This window comes from Triticum aestivum, chromosome 6A (genome assembly GCF_018294505.1).
Source record: "Triticum aestivum cultivar Chinese Spring chromosome 6A, IWGSC CS RefSeq v2.1, whole genome shotgun sequence".
Classification (NCBI taxonomy): domain Eukaryota; kingdom Viridiplantae; phylum Streptophyta; class Magnoliopsida; order Poales; family Poaceae; genus Triticum; species Triticum aestivum.
The window spans coordinates 38,970,428-38,989,128 of NC_057809.1; positions in this window are offsets into that span (position 1 = coordinate 38,970,428).

Genomic DNA, 18,701 nt, shown 5'->3' on the forward strand with positions numbered 1-18,701 from the left:
TATTGGAATATTAATATGACGAAGATAGACCCGAGGGCCATAGGTTTCACTAGTGGCTTCTCTCAAGAGCATAAGTATTCTACAGTGGGTGAACGAATTACTGTTGAGCAATTGACAGAATTGAGCATAGTTATGAGAATATCTAGGTATGATCATGTATATAGGCATCATGTCCGAGACAACTAGACCGACTCCTGCCTGCATCTACTACTATTACTCCACTCATCGACCGCTATCCAGCATGCATATAGAGTATTAAGTTAATGAAAACAGAGTAACGCCTTAAGCAAGATGACATGATGTAGAGGGATAAACTCATGCAATATGATGAAAACCCCATCTTGTTATCCTCGATGGCAACAATACAATAGGTGCCTTGCTGCCCCTACTATCACTGGGAAAGGACACCGCAAGATTGAACCCAAAGCTAAGCACTTCTCCCATTGCAAGAAAGATCAATCTAGTAGGCCAAACCAAACTGATAATTCCAAGAGACTTGCAAAGATAACCAATCATACATAAAAGAATTCAGAGAAGATTCAAATATTATTCATAGATAGACTTGATCATAAACCCACAATTCATCGGTCTCAACAAACACACTGCAAAAAGAAGATTACATCGAATAGATCTCCACAAGAGAGGGGGAGAACATTGTATTGAGATCCAAAAAGAGAGAAGAAGCCATCTAGCTAATAACTATGGACCCGTAGGTCTGAGGTAAACCACTCACACTTCATCGGAGAGGTTATGGTGTTGATGTAGAAGCCCTCCATGATCGATGCCCCCTCTGGCGTAGCTCCGGAACAGGCCCCAAGATGGGATTTCATGGATACAGGAAGTTACGGCAGTGGAATTAGGGTTTTGGCTCCGTATCTGATCGTTTGGGGGTACGTTGGTATATTTAGGAGGAAGGAGTACGTCGGTGGAGCAACAGGGGGCCCACGAGGGTGGAGGGCGCGCCTGGGGGGGGGAGGGGATAGGCGTGCCCCCTACCTCGTGGCCTCCTCTTTTGTGTCTTGACGTAGGGTCCAAGTCTCCTGGGTCTTGTTCGTTGAGAAAATCATGTTCCCGAAGGTTTCATTTCGTTTGGACTCCGTTTGATATTCCTTTTCTTCGAAACGCTAAAATAGGGAAAAACATCAATTCTGGGCTGGGCCTCCGGTTAATACGTTAGTCCCAAAAATAATATAAAAGTGGATAATAAAGCCCAATAATGTCCAAAACAGTAGATAATATAGCATGGAACAATAAAAATTATAGATACGTTGGAGACGTATCAGTAACCTTTGGTGTTAGGAGGGTAGCCGAAGAAGACGCATGGGACGGAATGTGGTGCGAGTTTGTATGGCGTGGTGGACGTGGTGCTAGGATAACAAAGACACCCAAAGATGCGGAGACCGTCATAGGACGGTGGTGTACCGAAGAGAAGGTAGTGAGGGGCGTAGTTCCACCAAGGACGACACAGACGAATGTCAACTAAGAGAGTGGCAGTGGTGAGAGCGTCGGGCCAAAATGGAGCGGGCACGTTAGAGTGAAAGAGTAACGTGCGAACGAAGTCATTAAGAGTGCGGAGAATGCGCTCGGCGTGGCCGTTCTGCTGTGAAGTGTAAGGACAAGTTAGACGAAAGATGGTGCCATGTGTTGGGGAACGTAGTAATTTAAAAAATTTCCTACGCACACACAGGTTCATGGTGATGCATAGCAACGAGAGGGGAGAGTGTCGTCCACGTACCCTCGTAGACTGTTAAGCGGAAGCGTTATGACAACGTGGTTTAGTCGTACGTCTTCACGATCGACCGATCCTCAATACCGAACATATGGCACCTCCGCGTTCAGCACACGTTCAGCTTGGTGACGTCCCATGAACTCACGATCTAGTAGAGCTCGGGGAAGAGTTTCGTCAGCACGACGGCGTGGTGATGATGTTGATGAAGTTACTGCAGCAGGGCTTCGCCTAAACACCACTACAGTATGACCGAGGTGGATTATGGTGGTGGGGGGCACCGCACACGGCTGGGAGAGATCTTTGTGATCAACTTGTGTGTATAGAGGTGCCCCCTACCCATGTATATAAAGGAGCAAGGGGAAGGCCGGCCGTCCCTTGTTGGCGCGCCTAGGAGGACGAATCCTCCTCCTAGTAGGAGTAGGATTCCTCGATTTCCTACTCCTACTAGCAGGGGGAAAGGCAGGGAGAGAAAAAGAAGAAAAGGGGGGCGCCGCCCCCCTTCTCCTAGTCCAATTCAGACAGGGGGAAGGAGGTGCGCTGCCTGCCCTAGGCCGCCCCCTCTCTCTTTCGCTTATGGCCCAACAAGGCCCGTTAGCCCCCGGGAGGTTCCGGTAACCCCTCCGGTACTCCGGTAAAATCCCGATTTCACCTGGAACTATTCCGATGTCCAAATGTAGGCTCCCATTATATCAATCTTTATGTCTCGACCATTTCGAGATTCCTCGTCATGCCCGTGGTCAAATCCGGGACTCCGAACTACCTTCGGTACATCAAAACATATAAACTCATAAAACCGATCGTCACAGAACTTTAAGCGTGCAGACCCTACGGGTTCGAGAACTATGTAGACATGACCGAGACATGTCTCTGGTCAATAACCAATAGCGGAAACTGGATGCTCATATTGGTTCCTACATATTCTACGAAGATCTTTATCGGTCAAACCGCACAACACTATATGTTGTACTCTTTGTCATCGGTATGTTACTTGCCCGATATTCGATCGTCGATATCCCAATACCTACTTCAATCTCGTTACCGGCAAGTCTCTTTACTCGTTCTATAATACATCATCCCGTATCTAACTCATTAGTTATCATGCTTGCAAGGCTTATAGTGACGTGTATTACCGAGAGGGCCCAGAGATACCTCTTCGACAATCGGAGTGACAAATCGATCTTGATCTATGCCAACTCAAAAAGTACCATCGGAGACACCTGTAGAGCACCTTTATAATCACCCAGTTACATTGTGATGTTTGGTAGCACACAAAGTGTTCCTTCGGTATTCGGGAGTTGCACAATCTCATAGTCATAAGAACATGTATAAGTCATGAAGAAAGCAATATCAGTAAACAAATGATCAAGTGCTAAGCTAACGGAATGGGTCAAGTCAATCACATCATTCTCCTAATGATGTGATCCCATTGATCAAATAACAACTCATGTCTATGGTTAGGAAACTTAACCATCTTTGATCAATGAGCTAGCCAAGTAGAGGCATACTGGTGACACTATGTTTGTCTATGTATTCACACATATATTACGTTTCCAGTTAATACAATTCTAGCATGAATAATAAACATTTATGATGAAATAAGGAAATAAATAATAACTTTCTTATTGCCTCTAGGGCATATTTCCTTCAGTCTCCCACTTGCCCTAGAGTCAATAATCTAGATTACACAGTAATGATTTTAACACCCATGGAGCCTTGGTGTTGATCATGTTTTGCTCGTGGAAGAGGCTTAGTCAACGGGTCTGCAACATTTAGATCCATATGTATCTTGCCAATCTCTATGTCTCCCACCTGGACTTGATCCCGGATGGAGTTAAAGTGTCTATTGATGTGCTTGGTTCTCTTGTGAAATCTGGATTCCTTTGCCAAGGCAATTGCACCAGTATTGTCACAAAAGATTTTCATTGGACCCGATGCACTAGGTATGACACCTAGATCGGATATGAACTCCTTCATCCAGACTCCTTCATTTGCTGCTTCCGAAGCAGCAATGTACTCCGCTTCACATGTAGATCCCGCCACGACGCTCTGTTTAGAACTGCTCCAACTGACAGCTCCACCGTTTAATATAAACACGTATCCGGCTTGCGATTTAGAATCATCCGGATCAGTGTCAAAGCTTGCATCAACGTAACCATTTACGATGAGCTCTTTGTCACCTCCATAAACGAGAAACATATCCTTGGTCCTTTTCAGGTACTTCAGGATGTTCTTGAACGTTGTCCAGTGATCCACTCCTGGATTACTTTGGTACCTCCCTGCTAGGCTAATAGTAAGGCACACATCAGGTCTGGTAGACAGCATTGCATACATGATAGAGCCTATGGCTGAAGCATAGGGAACACTTTTCATTTTCTCTCTATCTTCTGCAGTGGTCGGGCATTGAGTCTTACTCAACCTCACACCTTGTAACACAGGCAAGAACCCTTTCTTAGCTTGATCCATTTTGAACTTCTTCAAAACTTTATCATGGTATGTGCTTTGTGAAAGTCCAATTAAGTGTCTTGTCTATCTCTATAGATCTTGATGCCCAATATATAAGCAACTTCATCGAGGTCTTTCATTGAAAAACTCTTATTCAAGTATCCTTTTATGCTATCCAGAAATTCTATATCATTTCCAATCAACAATATGTCATCCACATACAATATTAGAAATGCTACAGAGCTCCCACTCACTTTCTTGTAAATGCAGGCTTCTCCAAAAGTCTGTATAAAACCATATGCTTTGATCACACTATCAAAATGTTTATTCCAACTCCGAGAGGCTTGCACCAGTCCATAAATGGATCGTTGGAGCTTGCACACTTTGTTAGCTCCCTTTGGATCGATAAAACCTTCAGGTTGCATCATATACAACTCTTCTTCCAGAAATCCCTTCAGGAATGCAGTCTTCACATCCATTTGCCAAATTTCATAATCATAAAATGCGGCAATTGCTAACATGATTCAGACGGACTTAAGCATCGCTACGGGTGAGAAGGTCTCATCGTAGTCAACTCCTTGAACTTGTCGAAAACCTTTTGCAACAGGTCGAGCTTTGTAGACAGTAACATTACCGTCAGCGTCTGTCTTCTTCTTGAAGATCCATTTGTTCTCGATGGCTTGTCGATCATCGGGCAAGTCAACCAAAGTCCACACTTTGTTCTCATACATGGATCCAATCTTAGATTTCATGGCCTCAAGCCATTTTGCGGAATCTGGGCTCATCATCACTTCCTCATAGTTTGTAGGTTCGTCATGGTCAAGTAACATGACCTCCAGAAGTGGATTACCGTACCACTCTGGTGCGGATCTTGCTCTGGTTGACCTACGAGGTTCGGTAGTAACTTGATCTGAAGTTTCATGGTCATCATCATTAGCTTCCTCACTAATTGGTGTAGATGTCACAGGAACCGGTTTCTGTGATGAACTACATTCCAATAAGGGAGCAGGTACAGTTACCTCATCAAGTTCTACTTTCCTCCCACTCACTACTTTCGAGAGAAACGCCTTCTCTAGAAAGGATCCATTCTTAGCAAGGAGTATCTTGCCTTCAGATCTGTGATAGAAGTTGTACCCTATAGTTTCCTTTGGGTACCCCTATGAAGACACATTTCTCCGATTTGGGTTCGAGCTTATCATGTTGAAGCTTTCTCACATAAGCATCGCAGCCCCAAACTTTAAGAAACGACAACTTTGGTTTCTTGCCAAACCATAGTTCATAAGGCGTCGTCTCAACGGATTTTTATGGTGCCCTATTTAACGTGAATGCAGCCGTCTCTAAATCATAACCCCAAAACGATAGCGGTAAATTAGTAAGAGACATCATAGATCGCACCATATCTAGTAAAGTACGATTACGACGTTTGAACACACCATTACACTATGGTGTTCCGGGTGGCGTGAGTTGCGAAACTATTCCGCATTGTTTCAAATGTACGCCAAACTCGTAACTCAAATATTCTCCTCCACGATCAGATCGTAGAAACTTTATTTTTTTGTTACGATGATTTTACACTTCACTCTAAAATTCTTTAAACTTATGTTTCATTAAGTAGATATACCCATATCTGCTTAAATCATCTGTGAAGGTGAGAAAATAACGATACCCGCCGCGAGCCTCAATATTCATCGGACCACATACATCAGTATGTATGATTTCTAACAAATTTGTTGCTCGCTCCATAGTTCCAGAGAACGGCGTTTTAGTCATCTTGCCCATAAGGCATGGTTCGCAAGTACCAAGTGATTCCAAAAGTCCATCAGTATGGAGTTTCTTCATGCACTTTATACCAATATGACCCAAACGGCAGTGCCACAAATAAGTTGCACTATCATTATCAACTCTGCATCTTTTGGCTTCAACATTATGAATATGTGTATCACTACTATCGAGATTCAACAAGAATAGACCACTTTTAAGGGTGCATGACCATAAAAGATATTACTCATATAAATAGAACCACCATTATTCTCAGATTTAAATGAATAGCCGTCTCGCATCAAACAAGATCCAGATATAATGTTCATGCTTAATGCTGGCACCAAATAACAATTATTTAGGTCTAAAACTAATCCCGAAGGTAGATGTAGAGGTAGCGTGCTGATGGCGATTACATCGACTTTGGAACCATTTCCCACGCGCATCGTCACCTCGTCCTTAGCCAGTCTTCGCTTAATCTGTAGTCCCTGTTTCGAGTTGCAAATATTAGCTACAGAACCAGTATCAAATACCCAGGTGCTACTGCGAGCTCTGGTAAGGTACACATCAATAACATGTATATCACATATACCTTTGTTCACCTTGCCATCCTTCTTATCCGCCAAATACTGGGGCAGTTCCACTTCAAGTGACCAGTCTGTTTGAAGTAGAAGCACTCACTCTCAGGCTTAGGTCCAGACTTGGGTTTCTTCTCCTGAGCAGCAACTTGTTTGCCGTTCTTCTTGAAGTTCCCCTTCTTCTTCCCTTTGCCCTTTTTCTTGAAACTGGTGGTTTTATTGACCATCAACACTTGATGCTCCTTCTTGATTTCTACCTCCGCAGCCTTTAGCATCGCGAAGAGCTCGGGAATTGTCTTATTCATCCCTTCCATATTATAGTCCATCACGAAGCTTTTGTAGCTTTGTGGCAGTGATTGAAGAACTAGGTCAATGATACTATCAACAGGAAGATTAACTCCCAGTTGAGTCAAGTGATTATGATATCCAGACATTTTGAGTATATGCTCACTGACAGAACTATTCTCTCAATCCAGGCATTTGCTTGAAATATTAACTTCAACTCCTGGAACATCTCATATGCTCCATGACGTTCAAAACATCGTTGAAGTCCCGGTTCTAAGACGTAAAGCATGGCACACTGAACTATCGAGTATTCATCAGCTTTACTCTGGCAAACGTTCTTAACGTTGTCAGCAGCAGGCCTGGCACCCAGCGGTGCTTCCAGGACGTAATTCTTCTGTGCAGCAATGAGGATAATCCTCAAGTTACGGACCTAGTCCGTGTAATTGCTACCATCATCTTTCAACTTTGCTTTCTCAAGGAACGCATTAAAATTCAACGGAATAACAGCACAGGCACTACAAAAAAATACACTTCCGTGATGATACGTGTTTGTCACAGTAGGTCGCTTTTTTGTCATGCATGTACATCCATGACAAATTTATGACAGAATCAAGATAGTCATACATGTGCTGTCATAGAAGTGTTCCATGACATTACCAAAATTATCATCACGGAAGTGTCCACTTCCATGATGATAAATCGCGTGTCACAGAAGTGCTTTCGTCAAGGGTGACCGACACGTGGCATCCATCGTAACGGAACGCCGTTAAGCTATCGGGTCGAGTTTTGGATCTGATAACCCGTTAACAGCCCCGACCAATGGGGATTTTCCACGTGTAAAATCATCATTGGCTGGAGGAAACACATGTTGGCTCATCGTTGGGACAGATGTCAACCACTCATTGGACGGAAGGCGCCTATGATATGTCGACACATGGCACGGCCCAACAGAGGCCCATTCCTGTGAAAAGGCCGGCCCGTTTGACTTGGTCACAAGCTGGCGGGCCGGCCCATGGAAAGCCTGTTAACGACCTGTCCAAATATAGCCCATTTACAGCCCACTAACCCAAGGCCCGTTACACCCTATCCGAATTAGGCCTAGTAGCGTCATCTGGGCCATCCAATATGATTCCAGCCTGTTTTCACTTCTGGCCCATGTATGGCCCCTGACGTCTTTCGGCCCATACGAGGCCTGATAACCCACAAGTATAGGGGATCTATCGTAGTCCTTTCAATAAGTAAGAGTGTTGAACCCAATGAGGAGCAGAAGGAAATGATAAGCGGTTTTCAGCAAGGTATTCTCTGCAAGTACTGAAATAAGTGGTAACAGATAGTTTTGTTATAAGATAGATTGTAACGAGCAACAAGTAACAAAAGTAAATAAATTGCAGCAAGGTAGCCCAATCCTTTTGTAGCAAAGGACAAGCCGGAGCAAACTCTTATAATAGGAAAAGTGCTCCCGAGGACACATGGGAATATCGTCAAGCTAGTTTTCATCACGTTCATATAATTCGCGTTCGATACTTTGATAATTTGATATGTGGGTGGACCGGTGCTTGGGTGTGATGATTTCCCCTTCCGGGAGGGAAGTATCCCCGGCAGAACAGCTCTGCCGGAGCTCTAGATTGGATCCGCCAAAGTTTCGCCTCGTGGCGGTGGAGTTTCGTCCTGAAAAGTTCCTCCTATTTCTTTCTCATCGAAAGACCTCATATAGGAGAAGATGGGCATCGGAGAGCCACTATGGCGCCCACGAGGTAGGGGGGCGCGCCCTAGGGGGGGCCGCGCCCCCACCCTCGTGAGAAGGGTGTGGGCCCCCTGGCCTTCATCTTTGGCGAGGATTTTTCTTTATTTCTTTTAAGATGTCCCGTGAAGTTTTAGGACTTTTGGAGTTGCGCAGAATAGGTCTCTAATATTTGCTCCTTATCCAGACCAGAATTCCATCTACCGGCATTCTCCCTCTTTATGTAACCGTTGTAAAATAGGAGAGAATAGCCATAAGTATTGTGACATAAAGTGAAATAACAGTCCATAATGCAATAAATATCGATATAAAAGCATGATGCGAAATGGACGTATCAACTCCCCCAAGCTTAGACCTCGCTTGTCCTCAAGCGAAAAGCCGATAACAATAAATATGTCCTCATGTTTAGAGGTAGAGGCGTCGATAAAAATAAAATACAGACATGAAGGCATCATGATTATTCTTATAACAACAACATATATAGATTTTGTCATATGATTACTTATGTTCAAGTGATGATCTATTCACAATGCGAAAGTATAAATGATAAACTTTATTGGGCTCCAACAAACTATAATCTTAGTCATTGAAGCAATTGCAATTTATCATAACATCGGAAAGATTCTATGTCAGAGCTAAAAAGCAAGTCCACATACTCAACTATCATTTAGTCCTCCATAATTGCTAACACTCACGCAATACTTGTGGTTACGGAGTTTTAATCGGACACAGAGAAAGATAGGGGCTTATAGTTTTGCCCCACAACCTTTTACCTCAAGGGTAATGTCAACAATAATGGTTCATGCTCCCCTACATCCAATTATATATATATATATATATATATATATATATATATATCATGTTCTTTCCAACATGCTGAGCTTGCCAAAGGATAAAATGAGAAAGGAAAGGTGAAGATCACCATGACTCTTGCATAAGATAGAAGATAATAATAAAGGATAGGACCTTCGTAGAGGGAAGTAGAGGTTGCCATGCGCTTTTATGGTTGGATATATAGAATCTCAATGCGAAAGAACATCACTTTATATTGCCCCGTGTGATATGAACCTTTATTATGCAGTCCGTCGCTTTTATGACTTCCACATCACAAGATCGTATAAAGCTTATTTCTCCCACACCAATCAATCATACATATTTAGAGAAATTTTTATTGCTTTGCGCCGATGACAACTTACTTGAAGGATCTTACTCAATCCATAGGTAGATATGGTGGACTCTCTCATGGCAAAACTGGTTTAAGGGTATTGGAAGCACAAGTAGTATTTCTACTTGGTGCTGAGAATTTGGCTAGCATGAGGGGGAAGGCAAGCTCAACAAGTTAGAGGATCCATGACAACATACTTTATCTCAGATATAAGAAATACATAACTCATTACGTTGTCTTCCTTGTCCAACATCAACTCTTTATCATGTCATTTTTTAATGAGTGCTCCCAATCATAAAAGATGTCAATGATAATATATCTATATGTGAAAACCTCTCTTTCCTTATTACTTCCTATTAATTGCAACAATGACCAAAGCTACGTCTGCCAATTCCCAACAACTTTTAATCATCATACTCTTTCTATGTGAAGTCATTACTCTCTATCAGATCAATATGAACTTTCTGTTTCTTTCTATTCTTTTTCTCTTTTCTTTTATTCACCCAAGATCATGGCAAAATAATCAAGCCCTTGACTCAACACTAATCTTTATTATATATAGCTTACGGACCAAAACTAGATCATGCCATAAACTTTATTCTACTAGAGCAAGATACTACTAATAGGATCGAACTAAGAAAAACGATAAAGATAAGAGTTGTGATTGTGATACGATACCGGGGCACCTCCCCCAAGCTTGGCAGTTGCCAAGGGGAGTGCCCATACCCATGTGATTATGTCTCCTTCTTTGTTGTCGGTGTAATATTCTTGGCGATGATTCCCCTCAGGATGCGGTTCTCCTCCTCCAGCTTATTGACTTGCTGTTTGAGATCCATTATTTAATTATAAAGCTTTCCTGTGACAGCTAAAGCTCCTTGCACCCAAGGGTGTTGCATAGCTGTGGGAGAACAAGTGACACTTCTCTTCATATTTTCATAAGAAAGAAATCTAACATTAGAAGGGATAACCGAGTTTAGAATAGCTGAGCTCTGCAGTTCCCCCATCGTGAACCCAGCTCGGAGGCGAGAGGTGACTTCTTGATCCTCCATGGCATCTACTCTCATTAAGTCAGCCTCCATCTCTTCCTGCGTTGCTGGCCCAAAGTGGTCAGCGTCGCTGCTTGCCCTTGGTTCCAGAGCCGGATTAGATACCCAGCTCTCCCCGATTGACTCTTGAGAAGACATCTTGCTCTAATCTGCAGCAGCAACAGCTCGAAAACAAAAACAGAGGGAATTTGCGTGGTACGGGAGTCAAAACCTTCAGGAGGTTATATAATGAATTTTTACCGACCAAAATACGTAACGTGCAAGAAAACGGAGTCCGGAAGGCACACGAGGCGCTCACGAGGTAGGGGGGCGCGCCCACCACCCTCGTGGGGCCCTCGTGTCCTTCCCGGACTGCTACTTATTATTATATTTTTCTAAATATTCCAAAACGGAGAAATATTGCCTTAAAAATTGTTTTGGAGTCGGTTTACTTACCGTACCACATACCTATTCCTTTTAGGAGTCTGAAAGGTTCCGGAAATTATCCCTTATGTATTCCTCCGGGGTTATGGTTTCAATAATATTGGTTTCAACATTTATCGGAATACCTGAGATATAATGTTTAATTCTTTGACCATTTACCACCTTCGGATTTGTGCCCTTGAAGTTGTTGATTTTTATGGCACTGGAACGATAGACCTCTTCGATAACATAGGGGCCTTCCCATTTAGAGAGAAGTTTTCTTGCAAAAAAATCTTAAACGAGAGTTGTATAGCAATACATAATCACCTACATTAAACTCACGCTTTTGTATCCTTTTGTCATGCCATCTTTTAACTTTTTCTTTAAACAACTTGGCATTTTCATAAGCTTGGGTTCTCCATTCATCAAGTGAGCTAATAACAAATAACCTCTTCTCACCGGCAAGTTTAAAATCATAGTTGAGTTCTTTAATAGCCCAGTATCCCTTATGTTCTAGTTCGAGAGGTAAGTGACATGCTTTTCCATAAACCATTTTATACGGAGACATACCCATAGGATTTTTATATGCAGTTCTATAAGCCCATAATGCATCATCAAGTTTCTTAGACCAATTCTTTCTAGACCTATTAACAGTCTTTTGCAAAATTAATTTGAGCTCTCTATTGCTCAATTCTACTTGCCACTAGACTGTAGGTGATAAGGAGATGCAATTCTATGATTAACATCATATTTAGCAAGCATTTTACGGAAGCCACCATGAATAAAGTGTGAACCACCATCAGTCATTAAATATCTAGGAACTCCAAACCTCGGGAAAATAACTTCTTTAAGCATTTTAATAGAAGTGTGATGATCAGCACTACTAGTTGGAATAGCTTCTACCCACTTAGTAATGTAATCATCAGCAGCCAAAATATGTGTGTATCCATTAGAGGCAGGAGAATGTCCCATATAATCAAAGCACCAAACATCAAATGGTTCAATAACAAGTGAATAATTCATAGGCATTTCTTGACGTCTACTAATATTACCAATTCTTTGACATTCATCACAAGACAAGACAAACTTACGGGCATCCTTGAAGAGAGTAGGACAATAAAAACTAGATTGCAATACCTTTATGTGCAGTTCTATCTCCAGCGTGGTGTCCTCCATAAGACTCAGAATGACACTTGCGTAGGATCTGTTCCTGTTCATGCTCAGGTACACAACACCTAATAACAGCATCTACTCCTTTATAAAGATGTGGGTCATCCCAAAAGTAATGTCTCAAGTCATAGAAAAACTTTTTCTTTTGCTGGTATGTGAAACTAGGTGGTATAAACTTAGCAACAATATAATTAGCATAATCAGCATACCATGGAGTACTACGAGAAGTACTTATAACATTTAATTGTTCATCAGGAAAGTCATCATTAATAGGTAGTGGATCATCAAGAATATTTTCTAACCTAGACAGGTTGTCTGCAACAGAGTTCTCACCTCCCTTTCTATCAACAATATGCAAATCAAATTCTTGTAGCAAGAGAACCCATCTAATAAGTCTAGGTTTAACATCTTTCTTTTCCATAAGATATTTAATAGCAGCATGATTGTCGGAGGATATGACCACAGGTAGCCAAGCCGGCTCCCCCTGGCCTTTCTAGAAAAATTACGAGCCGATCCGGCCCTCAAGGATCCAAGACCAGGGGCCGCCTTCCTCTTGCCGGCTGTCTCCCAGGCTGGCTATCAGAAGGCGATCCCACTCCAGCCCTCATAAAGAAAGCTGCGGGAGGGCCGGCTTCGAGAAGCCGGCCACAAGAAATCTGACTCCAAGAAGCCGCCTCCCACAAAGCAGTCAAGATTGCACCCTCAGAGTCTGCATCCACCTAACGGCGATGTGACGGGGTGTGGCTACGGTAAAGCCTGCCACCCCCGAATCCCGGTGCACGCCCGGCACAGTGAGCCGTACGAGCGGCCAGGACCTGTTTGGCATGCCAGTGTTGCCATTCTGACCCTGATGTCATCCACGACGTGCCGCCAGCGCGGCCCACGGGCGGTGGGCCCCTTCGGGCAGAGAGACACCCGAAGGCGGCCAGGCCTCCCCCAGTCGAGCCAAGACAGAGCCGGCTCCCCACAGCCGGCCTTCCACCTCCCTCGAAGGAGACACCCCATTAAGGAGATAAGACGCGGTGAGGCGACAGTGATCACCCGCCGGACGGTGGCACTGTAGCCACGCCTACCTCGACGAAGCCCTCGTCACCAGGATTGAGCCACAGTAAGCAGCCGCCGGCAAGGCCCTGGACAGCGGGGCCTGCCTGTCGACCAAGGAGCCGGCAGCCGGCGGGACCCACCAGCCGGTGGGCCCCAGCAGTCGGCGCGGAAGCCGGCGAGTGTAGACACAGACGGCTGGGCCCATGCTCAGGCGGATTACCATTGTAACCCCGGGGAGTAGGCCTATATAAACCCCCCGGGGCACCCATGCAAAGGGTGGATCCCTGCTAGTTCTAGACACCACACAAGGAGAAGAAGAGAGCGAGCCGTGCCCTTCTTCCTCCTCTCACCAAACAGGTCTAGGAGCATTGTGTAGCTACTTGTTCATCTAGTGATCATGCGGAGACCCCGTAGAGCAGCAGTAGGGGTGTTATCTCCTCGGAGAGCCCCGAAGCTGGGTAAGATTCACCAGCGTGCATGTCTTCGCCTCATCCCGTTTCCAGGCACCGGCGATGTCTTACTGGCTACCACAATGATAAGCCACCCATTGGCATATGTCGCACCTAACACCCGACATTTGGCACCCACCATGGGGCCAGGTGCACCGTCGTCCGGAGACCTGTTCTGGACGGGAACCCACTTCCTCCCTAGCGAGCGTAGCCAGCCTGGCACGCCCGATGGCGCTTGCCACGACGCGCTGCAAGGCGTCACCAGCATCTGCGCGGCGAGCAGCCTCACCGATCTCCTCGACAAAACCTTCATCTCCGACGAGCTCGCCTCCGACGCGGGCACCGACCGCCTCGTCAACCTCTTCGGCCAGCTTCACGTCTCCGGCGAGCCTGCCGTGGACTTGGAGTCGGTTGGTTCCACCGATCCGATGCCTGTCGACTCCGACATGGCTTCACTCGACACTTTCCCCACCGACGTCACGATCTACAACGACCCGCTTCCCCCGGCCGATGGCTGCGACGCTGTCACCACCGAGGTGATGGTCATCGGCCACGGCGACGCTCCCGATGAAAGCGCCCATGACGCCCCGCATGCGGCGGCCCATGATTTGTCCATCCCCCTCCCGGTTGATGCCGACGACGAAGCACTGAAGGCTCGCCGCCTCGCCCTCCTCGCGGAGGGCCTCAGGCTGGCCTCTATAAGACGCCTCACTGAGGCCCACCAGCGCGAAGACGACCGCGTCGCCTTTGGCACACCGGCCCCGGGCGGGCCAAGCCGGGCCAGCATTGTCAGGCAGCGCGACGCTGTCATCGCTGACACGCTGGGAGTCGACCGCCCAGTCTATGCCACTCCACTCGAGAACCTGCGTGCCGCCTAGGCGGCCGTAGACGATCTAGACGGATTGGGGGCCGAAGAACTCCCCCACATGACCAGATGCATCCAGCAGCTAATTGATGCGGCTGCACGGCGGCACGAAGCTGACGCTCGTGCGGAGAACCTCCCCCCGCACCGAGATCACGGCGCGACATCCCAGACACCGACTACGGGCAAAGCCCGCGCGCGGCGCGAGAAAGAGCCGGCCGTCAGCCGAAGCCGAACCCGGATTTCCATCGAACGAGACGCAGAAGGCCATCCCCAGGCCATGGAGTGGCGAGGCAGCCCGCCCCGCCTCGGCCCTGTGGGGAGAGATACCCCACCCCGCCGCCTGTTGCGCATCCGACTCTCAGCGGCCGGCTAGGTCGCCGCGAGGGAGTCGGCGAGAACGACGCCCGCCATCGGATCGACCGCCTGGCGCGATCCCTGGTGTTGGAAGAAGAAGAAGATGTCAGCCCGCCTTCTTTCGGCCCCCACATTCGTGACGAGCCTTTCCCCAAAGGGTTCTCGCTCCCAAGAGACACGCCCAAGTAAAACGGCTCCGTGAAGCCGGAAGATTGGCTGATCGACTACTCCATGGCGGTTAGCATAGCGAACGGCAACAGGCGCGTTGCCGTGAAATACGTGCCCCTCATGTTGCAGGGCACGGCGGGGACTTGGCTCAACAGCCTCAAGCCGTACAGCATCAACAGCTGGCTAGACTTCACAGAAGCCTTCGTCCGCAACTTCACCAGCACCTACAAGCGGGCTCCCAAGCCCAGACAGCTCTCCCTGTGTGTGCAAGGCCTCGCCGAGTCCACCCGTGACTACCTCACACGCTGGGCTGAGCTCCGCAACTCTTGTGAAGGGGTGCACGAGGTGCAAGCCATAGAATACTTCACTGCCGGATGCCGAGAAGGCACCCTCCTCAAGCACAAGCTCCTCTGCGACGAGTCGGCTACCCTCGACGAGCTTCTGATCATAGCAGACAAGTACGCCACCGCCGACTCCTCAATGAAGACCGAGCTCCTGGTAGATGCGTCCGGAAAGGTACTCAACCCGGCGCCCAAGACGTCGGTTGGGTACTCCAGCCGACTCCCACACCCGAATGGCCACAAGCGCAAGGGCCCCATGCCGCCTTCCACCAGTCGGCAGGTGGCCACCGTCGAAGACGAGCCGCCCGAAGGGCGCCCCGCACCCAAGAAGCAGCGGGGCAGCAAGCCGGCTTGGCAGCCAACCTTCTCCTACGAGCAAACTCTCAACGCCCCCTGCAAGTTCCACAGCGGCGCGAAGCCATCCAACCACACAACCCGGAAGTGTCATTGGCTCACCCGAATCTCCAAGGGCGAAGGGCCCGCGCCACCTCCGCCTGCTGGACCATCGCCTCCGGCTCCGCAGCCGCCGAGCGCTTGGCCTACAGTCGGAGCCGTGCACGACGAGTTCCCCGACGAGCAGGCCACCTACGTCATCTTTACGAGCCAGCTTGAAGACCGGCGCAGCAAACGCCAAGAGCACCAGGAAGTCAGCATGGTCACTGCCACCCCCACCGAGCACATGCACTAGCCAGAAAAACCTATCGGCTGGAGCCGAGCCGACCACCCGGAAGTGATGCCGTCTCCCGGCTCTTATGCATTGGTTTTGGATGCCACCTTTGCAACTGATAGACGCACCGCCCGCTTCTCCCGTGTACTGATAGACGGCGGGAGCAGCATCAATATCCTGTACCGTGACAACCTGGAGAAGCTGAACGTCAAGACAAAACAACTCATGCCAACTCGGACTGTGTTCCATGGCATTGTACCCGGCCTGTCCTGTGCTCCCATTGGCAAGATCAAGATTGACGTGCTCTTTGGGGACAAAGATCATATCCGCAGGGAAGCGATCTGGTTTGAAGTGGTGGACCTGGAGAGCCCCTACCATGCGTTGCTAGGCCTACCTGCCTTGGCCAGGTTCATGGCAGTTCCCCACTATGCTTACCTCAAGATGAAGATGCCAAGAACCAAGGGTGTCATCACCATAGCCGGCGATTACAAGAAGTCCTCCGAGTGTGCAGCAGCCAGCAGCCGGCTGGCCGAGTCCCTTGTGATTGCCGAAGAAAAGAAGATGTTGGATCGAGTTGTGGCCATGGCCGGCAAGCAGTCGGCCTTGCCTCCCGACCCTAAGGAGTATGATGCCCAAGGGTCTTTCCAGCCGGCCAAGGAGACAAAGAAGATACCGCTTGACCCCGAGCATTCAGAGAGGTTTGCCGTCATCGGGGCAAACCTAAACAGCAAATAGGAAGGCGAGCTCGCCGATTTCCTCCGTGAGAATCGGGACATCTTCGCATGGTCTCCCAAGGACATGCCGGGTGTTCCGAAGGAATTCGCCGAGCACAAGCTACACGTCCGAGAAGACACAAAACCAGTCAAACAACCCCTCCGCCAACTGTCGGAGGAGAAAAGAAGGATTGTAGGAGAAGAGATAGCCCGGCTTCTGGCAGCCGGCTTCATTATGGAAGTTTTGTTTCCATAGTGGCTCGCCAACCCGGTCCTCGTGCTAAAGAAGAACAACAAGTGGCGCATGTCTATAGACTACACAAGCCTCAACAAGGCCTGCCCCAAAGATCCCTTTGCCCCGCCGAGGATTGACCAACTGATAGACTCCACGGCCGGGTGCGAGCTGTTGAGTTTCTTGAATGCTTACTCAGGATACCACCAAATAAAGCTAGACCCGGCAGACCGCCTGAACACCGCCTTCATCACACCATTCGGAGCCTTCTGCTACCTGACTATGACATTCGGCTTGAGAAATGCCGGTGCCACTTTTCAGCATTGCATGCAGAAGTGCCTCCTCAAGCAGCTCGGCAAAAATGCCCACATCTACGTAGACGACATTGTGGTGAAGACGGAGAAGCACGACACTCTCCTGGAAGACCTCAAGGAAACATTCGAGAACCTGCGCCGATTCCAAATCAAGCTCAACCCCGAGAAATGCGTGTTCGGAGTGCCAGTCGGCCAACTCCTAGGCTTCCTGGTCTCCGAACGCGGCATCGAATGCAACCCAGTAAAGGTCAAGGCCATTGAAAGAATGGCGATCCCCACCAAGCTGCGAGACGTCCAGAAGTTCACCAGATGCTTGGCCTCCCTGAACCGCTTCATCAGCCGGCTCGGAGAGAAAGCCCTCCCCCACTACCGCCTCATGAAGAAGACCACTCATTTCGAGTGGAATGACCAGGCCGACCAAGCTTTTCACGAGCTGAAGAAGATGCTGGCCACGCTGCCTGTCCTGGCGGCGCCAACTGAGAAAGAGCCCATGCTCCTCTACATTGCCGCAACCAGCCGGGTGGTCAGCACCGTCGTCGTAGTCCAGCGCCCGGAAGAGGGCCGGGCTGTCACATCCCTAGTTCTGGTAATGCCTAGTGCTAACATATGGTGTTGCATCATGTCTACTTTACTCAGAAAATTGAAATGGGGATGACAGAACCCCCCAGCACACCATTAATCCAACTAGGATTTACTAAAATCTTTTTCAATGATCTTGAAATGCCCTTCTAAAATGTTCATCATCTTTGCCTTGGTCCATAACCCCTGCCAAAAATGGTGCTCACTTTTCTAGGGCACTTTGGATCTTTGAGTTAAATCTTAAAGTATTTGCATTTGGACATTTAAATGCTATGAATATTTTTAAATGTCCAAATAATCTTGGAAGTATTTTTGGGCTGTTGGAATTAATTTCAGAGGTGCCCATAAATATTTTCAGCATTTTATAAAATGGTTTAGTATTTTACTAAATCAAAACAAAATAGAATAAATAGAAAACAGAAATGGAAAAGAGAGAGAGAGAGGAAACCTTACCTGTGCAGCCCACCTGGAGCCCAAGTGGCCAGCCCAGCCCACCTGGCGACTTGCCAGTCATCTTCCACCTCTGCCAGTAGGCAGATGGAGAGACATCGCACACGGCCGAGCGCGCCACCTCCTGCGTCGCGCTGGCTAGCCTTCCCCGAGTCCACCTGCACGCCCAGGAGATGAGGGTGGCCCCCTCTCACTTTCCCCTCCTTCCC